This window comes from Leuciscus leuciscus (assembly GCF_965113295.1).
Source record: "Leuciscus leuciscus genome assembly, chromosome: 7".
In the NCBI taxonomy this organism is placed as follows: Eukaryota; Metazoa; Chordata; class Actinopteri; order Cypriniformes; family Leuciscidae; genus Leuciscus; species Leuciscus leuciscus.
This window is the reverse complement of record NC_138731.1, coordinates 36,330,297-36,337,912: the sequence shown is the minus strand read 5'-3', so window position 1 is coordinate 36,337,912 and position 7,616 is coordinate 36,330,297. Positions and strand designations below refer to the sequence as shown.

Below are 7,616 nucleotides of genomic sequence, written 5' to 3'. Positions count from 1 at the left end.
AAAAAAAAAAAGAGAGCAAAAAGATAAACATTTTCTTTTAGATTATGAGGAAAATGAGGCCTGTGGTTTAGGGTGTTTTTCTAATCAGTGGTTTTGTAAGCTTGAATATGTGTTGCATGTTATACGTGAGTGCACCAGCTATGCCAGATGAAGATGAAACAAATTCCTTCGTTTCGGTTTAGAGGTAATGAGACTCGCTTCTCTTCTCGACTGAAACCAAGACACGTTTTTGCAACCATGATTGTCAAAACTCAATCATATGATCCACACTTTGCCAGATTTTCTTATTTACAGACTTAGTTCCGGTGTAGTATCCTCATCAATTTTTTTTTCAAATGGAGAATAATTAAATGCTTTTAGAATCATAAGGAGTCATACCCAAATATCATTCTGAGTATATATATATATATATATGCAGAGTTCAGATGCAAAAGCCTCTAAATGCCATCTGAAATTTTCTTCTAGAATGATCATTTTTATAAAGCTTGTATATTTAAGTTAAGTAATTTCACTTAAATGACAATTAATAGGTAATCTTCATTGCCATTTAAGTGAAATTATTTAACTTAAATATACGAGCTTGATAAAAATGATCATCCTAGAAGAAAATTTCAGATGGCATTTAGAGGCTTTTGCATCTGAACTCTTCATATATATATATATATATATATATATATATATATATATATATATATATATATATATATATATATATATATATATATATATATATATATATATATATATAAAAGAAGACATTCATATGGAAATCACTCACCATAACTCTGCTGTAGAGCACCATTGAACAGAGGAATCATACATCTGTGAGATTATTTTTAGTCATATTGAATTTATAGGAGACGATTGTTCTGGTGAAATAGTTCATCCCTATCCAGACATATTTTGGCTCTATATTTTCTTTGTACAATCCTTATCCTGTCTTCTTACCCTGAGACGTTATTGATAACAAGTTATATTTTTATAACTTGAGTTTAATTTAGTCAAATACAGGGTACCTAAGAGTAATACTGAAAGAAGTGAGATGAACTACAAAGCGTAAAATGTTCCCACAAAGATGGCAATATCTGAAACCATTGTCCTTTTGGGGGCATTTTTTGGTCTCCATTAGGAAATGTAGCTTATAAATGATACTAAGTGATGCTTTTTTGAAAATGTAAAAATGCAGAAAGTATTCTGTGATGGGTATAGGTTTAGGGGATATAATATACAATTTGTACAGTATAAAATACATTATGTCTATGGAAAGTCCTCATAAAACATGAAAGTGTGTGTGTGTGTGTGTGTGTGTGTGTGTGTGTGTGTGTGTGTGTGTGTGTGTGTGTGTGTGTGTGTGTGTGTGTGTGTGTGTGTGTGTGTGTGTGTGTGTGTGTGTGTGTGTGTGTGTGTGTGTGTGAAAACACTAATATGCAACAGCATTTTCCTAAATGCCTGCTGTTGCTATTTGCAAAAAAAAAAAAAAAAAAAAAAAAATTATGAATCCATTGGAGTGAAAGAACAAAATATCAATTTTGTGGTCATTTGATCTACATTTATGTGGCAAATTACAATCCCTGAAATTATGACATATATTTTCAGACATTGCAATGATTTTCAGTTTTCAGTGAATCAATCAAAAACGATTTCTGGTAACTGGTGAATTATTGAAAGCATTTGAGCACCCAGACCCTACCACAAAATTTTTTTTTTTATTCATAACAAACTTTTCAGAAAAATCGTGCTTAATATAGATCTTCATACACTTTGGGACCAAAAACATGCATATTTTCTTTATGGAAGCCTTTTAGCCAATTATACCCAAATGAAAGTAAACACATGCAATGTTTATTAACATCTCACAAATACAGAATATGATGAAAAGGTGGAAATTCAGTCCATGTAATTATAAGACATTATTTGATGTTCTGCAGAACATTTACAACACTTTACATTCATTAGATGAATCTGGTTACCTATGATTAAACCAGCACAGGATGTACAATGAACTTCATGCTTCAGTAAGCAGATTTGCTTTCTATTGTCAAAAAGTGTATGTACCCTTTGCTACTGACTGAGTGTATTTCATGCCATCCATCAAATCTGTTTGAATCTCGTTTTCATATTGCAAACTTAATTTATTCATTTATTTAGCTTATATTCTTTTTATGTTTTATTAGGTGACTGATTTGTTTTCTGGCTTTCAGTGTCCATTGTCCAACTTTACAAGTTAAATTTAACTTGTTTCTGACAACAATTTTGTTGGAGTTGTTGATGAACTAAACAATTTGTCAAAATCTCTCCATCATGACCATGGTGAGCCTATAAATCAAATCCGTTATTTTTAATTTTAGACATTTTGAGTCCAGTTATAGCCTAATCTGTTTACTAAAATGAAATTATGCTGACACTCACCTGAGAATCCTTGTTTAGGACTGGGCTTAAATCTACATCTGGGAGACTGTCCTTTTACTGGCACTAAATGTATTAAGATCATGTAAGGACTGTGGAAACCATTACAGAATGAATGAGGTAATTCATGGATGGATGAAACCTTAAAAAGGGGAGGAAAGTAGACAGTAATGTAAAAAAAAAAAAAAAAGAAATACATAAAAGAAAGTTAGGGGAAAGGGTGGCAGAGGAGGGGGCGTCTAACGGTTTCCCCTCTACTTCAAACAGTGCTCTTTAAACCATGGAAAGTTAACCAGCAGCCTCTGAACAAAAGCAACTGATTTTTATCTGAGGATACTTCTACAAATCAGAGAGTTGATGGCAGAGTAAACAAACAATGCGGCCTCAAACAACACAGTTGAACATGCAAACGGTGACCTTATTAAATTCTTCAAAGAAAATCAACTTTTGTTTATCTTCCACAAGTTTATTGTTTATTTCATTGTTTTTATTTGATCACTTTTATAAATAATAAATAAATAAAATAAATAAATAATAAATAAATTATTCATTGATCAAATTATTGATTAAACGTGTAATGTAATGGATCACGTTACTAACTACAATTTTTGTCATGTAATCCGTGATGGACTACTACCCAACACTGTGTGTGTGTGTGTGTGTGTGTGTGTGTATTGTCACAGTGGTGTTTGGTTTAGTTTGGTTTAGTTTGTTTTCATTTGGACTTGTCTGCCCGTCATCACATGTTACATGTCATCTTTACTGTCATTATCAGTTCAGCCGTATCACCTATGTTTAGTTAATCATCATCATCTGTATCACCTGTGTTCCGTTAATTGTCATTTGTGTTTGTATTTAAGCTCCGTCTGTTCAGTCAGTCTTTGTCCGATCTCAGTTGTAGTTAGTGTGTTGTTGTCCTGTATTTTGGGGCTTATCATTAAACCTTCGCATTGAAAAGAAACCTTCTTCTGTCTTCCTGCAACCACCTGTGACAATTAATTAAAGTCCATTACTGATTCCAAATTACATGAGAAAATGTTTAGTTAGTAACGTGATCCATACATGTTTTGTAGTAATATAATCTGACTACTTTTAGAATACAAAGAGAAAGAAATTCTTTATCAACAACATGAAGTGCATTAAACAGTACAAGGCTTCCCAAACTGGGGTTTGTGGAGGAAAGTATTATTTTTTTTAATACATTTAAACAATATCTTAAAAAAAAAAAAAAAAAAAGAAGAAGAATTAGGGAGTATCAATATATTATAAATATGTATTGCCATTGTGTAAATAATTTATAATCATGTTATCAATAAAAAAGTAATTGTTGTCTGAAAATGAGTTTTAAAACTTAAAATAAACTAATTACAAGTACTTCATTTTTGGATTTTGACTATGTAATCCAGATTAAACAGATTTCTTAAACTATTTTAAACCTTTATTCAAGTAAACTTTTTAGATTTATCCAGGTGTTGAACAGGCAGGTTTCAGTTCACATTGTCAGTCTAATAGTCAAGGAAAGAGTGCTTAGTGAAATTGAAAAGCTGTTATCCTGTGTTTTTATGCAACTCTCTTAAAGCACCTCATTTACAGTAATATATTTCAATATCCGGATTGTCAATTTACTGTAAAAGAAACAATGAAAAAATGCAAATGCACAACCTTTCATGACTAACATGACCTGCTTCAGTTCCTCATTCATCTCAGTGTAACATCTCAGTAACACTTATTCTTATTCAGAACCTAATTACCGTTTATTCAGACTCCAAGGATGATAAAGAAATGGCAAGATCATTAATGGCTGGTTTCTCTGATTGTAATAGTTATTAGCAGTTTTTATTTTATTTTATTTATAAATATTAACATTGTTTTGAATTAACATTGCATCTGATATATATAGTAGGACCTACTGTAATAATATTAAATTTAACAGGTTGCGATTTCCTCATCATTTGCAAAAAAGGACTTTTGTTTCACTGACATCACCACCAGCTCTCCACAGTTCTGACAGGATTCCAACTAGGTCAGTGGTGTATTTCTCCCGTCGACCAGTAGAGGGGGTCCAAGAGAAATATGACTGATGCCTAACCTGAATCTTTTTCTTATTTTTATTTTTTTATACATAAAATCATTTAGCCTATTATAATTGATTCATTCTCTCTTTCTTCCTCCACATTATAAATGTGATTAAAAATATAAATATATATTTAAAACGAAAATTGTAGCCTTTAGCCTAAGATAGGCTACCATTCATGAGGATGTGTAAGGACAGCAGCCCAACAGTGGTCATTACTAGAATTATAATTAATAGATATTCGTAACAAAGGCTTATAATAGCAATAATTATATTAATCAGTTAAAATATAGGATGTGAATGTATTATAACACGCCACAGGGTTTAGAATAGCAGCTTTAATTCAAGTTTCTCCTCCCTGTGTTCTTATAGATACCTAAATAGCCTGCTGGAGATCACGCCGAACGCATTTTAAATGCAGTGATAACGCGTCCAATCGATTACCGAGCGGCACTGATAGATCCGTTTCTCTGAGTCAGACGGTTGCTGAAGATGGAGGAAGCAGGGGAAGGGAATCACTATTGCTGCGTGTCTATAGCACTGCAGTGGATAAACAGTATTTAGACGCTGTCTGTAACTCCATATCAGATGAGATGGAAGTGTGTCACTTCTTGCATCGCTAAAGGTAAGCTAAAATGTCCGTTTCGAATGTTGAGGTTTTCCTTTCTTTGTTTAAAGGCTTCATGCATCTGTATGTTCTGTGTTTTGACAGGTCCAGGAAGCGTCTGGATCAGGGTGCGAATTATGGGGGAGTTTGACCCCACCTACCCCTAAAAACAGGTCAAAGGAAAAGGTGTGGGTCCCAAAGTTTAGTTATATGTTAATGTCCTTGCCTTTCGTCAGCGTTTTCGAACAACGTTTTTGTAACTAATAAAGTTATATTACAAGTTAGTCCGAGTGTGCTTAACGGATCGAACATAATTTGAGGTAACCATAGCAACAGGTGTCTGTTTGCTCGCATAAAACTATACTCTAATTGTTTATCACTTATTATATAACTCGTACAATGGCCGTGGTCACTTTTTGTGATTGTAAAATTATTTGCCCCTAACAGTGTGCGAATTGGTAAAGGAATTTAAAAGGAATCAACTTTTTTTTTTTTTTTTTTGTGCAAAAAATGTCTGGCGCAATCGGGTGAGATTGTTTTGGCGCCCCTAGCGCGCGCATAACTAATCTTAAACTTTATATTTTAAAGACGTTTTAAACACCACTGGATGTGGATATTTTTGTGATAGCCTATATTTGTGATAAATTACGCCAGTAGGCCTACGAATGTTTTGTTAGCAATACAGCTCCTCAGGCAAAAGCAATTCGCATGCGTTATTTAGCGCACTCTAACTTTTAATTTAACTTTGTAGTTAACAAAACGTTTGAAAATGCCTTTTAAACGTATAGCCTACTTGTATGAAAACAATAATATACTTTTAAGACCCCCTCCCCCAGCCTTGTCATTTTGCACCCCCATAATTCGCACTCTTATCAATATTTATGACTCGTGATTGTAAATTTCCGTATTTATTGCGCATCGTGACGCGTCTGCAAAGAAAAATGAAAAAAATTCATGTGAATTAGCCTACTGTCTGCGTATGTGTCACTTGAATACTGAGCTGCACATGAAGCATATAGAAAACACGCACACACTCATCCCACAACCTTTGATGGACTGTCAGACAGGTGGAATTATTGGGCTCTAAGCCTGTTGTAGGCAGTTCCCATCATTTCCTTATTTATGGCTTAATTCCCTTGGAACCGGTGGATCCAGTTGAGTATTCGCCCCAGCCTGAGTCTGACACCGATTGACCCAGGTGTTGAACAGGCACAGGTTTCACTTCACTATGTCAAAGCAGTTTCAGATCAGAGGAAGAAATCTAATAGTCGGGGGGAAAGCGCTTAGACGCGTGTGAAATGGAAAAGCTGACGGGCTTGTTCGGCGCGAAGGAAGTCACCAAACGATAGAAACCCAAGAAGCAGCTTGCTTCCTAATTTTTTTTCTTCTTCTTTTTTTTCTTCTTTTTTTCATTTGGGGCAAGATCGTCCCCTGTTTGTGACCAATATGAACTCCAGTTGAACATGACAGTCATCAGAGGACTTCATCATCACAGTAGACTCTGAAAAGCCTCGATCTGTCATTGGAAATAATTTCACGCGTTTCTTTTTCTTTTTTTACGCAAGGATTTCTTTGGACACTTACTTGCGTTTTCACAGGGGGGAGACCAAACAAAAAGGTAAAAGTTTCATGCAATCATCTTTAATGGTTAACATCTCGTAGAGTCTTGTAGTTCAATTAAAGTCCGGAAAGACTTCTTTCTATATTATAATGTTGGTAGGCTATTTATATATACTTTTTTTGCCATTATGTATTAATTCTGCTACATACCTCAAGTGACATAGTCCAAATACAGTATAATATCATTTATGGTGACGCTAATTTTTGTCCGGATCTAATAACTTGAGTAGCTATATATATATATATATATATATATATATATATATATATATATATATATATATATGTGTATGTGTGTGTGTATATATATATATATATATATACATATATATATATATAATACAAAATATATAAAAAAAATTATATATATATATATATATATATATATATATATATATATATATATAATTGTGGGGCTTAAAGTAAAAAAAGATAAAAGAAAAAAAAAAGACATTGTAACTGTCCGAAGATTGTAAATATGTATAGAAATCATTAAGGTTTACGTTCTTGATTACGTTGGTGCAATTAGTTTGATACAAACTATAGTATCTATAAAAAAAATAAAAAAAATCGATCAATTTTGAGATATTATTAATAAAAATGTGTAATAATATTGATATTTTAAAAAACAATTAACTAAGTCAAGTTGGCATAAGCATGCAGGAAGCCATTTTGTTTTCATGTGACAACCTTAAAACAGAGACCCCTGTAGACCCTCATTACTGTCGTGAATGTATTCTGTCTTTTTTATTAAAATATTTTTGTTCAGGTCAAATAGAGTTACCCTAAGAAAACTTTTTTTGATATTCATGAATCAAAAATAATTTACAGATAATTTGTAAATGTTAACTTGAAAATGTGTTTAAAAACCCCCAATGATGATGAGGATGATGATATGGTTTAGGTCCT

At 32.9% G+C, this 7,616-nt stretch overlaps 1 protein-coding gene across 4 annotated transcripts in view; it reads left to right on the top strand.

Moving 5' to 3' along the window:
* Positions 1–4,901: 4,901 nt before the first annotated feature.
* Positions 4,902–7,616, top strand: part of ikzf2 (IKAROS family zinc finger 2) — a 32,915-nt gene continuing 30,200 nt past the window's right edge. Inside the window, exons 1-2 of one of the 4 annotated variants that reach the window (XM_082174566.1) lie at positions 4,902–5,105; positions 5,193–5,273. The gene's annotated coding sequence lies outside the window, so the exon portion shown is untranslated. Of the gene's footprint in view, positions 5,106–5,192; positions 5,274–5,340; positions 6,706–7,616 lie in introns of those variants that run through there. The other 3 variants (XM_082174567.1, XM_082174565.1, XM_082174568.1) reach the window with 3 other exon arrangements.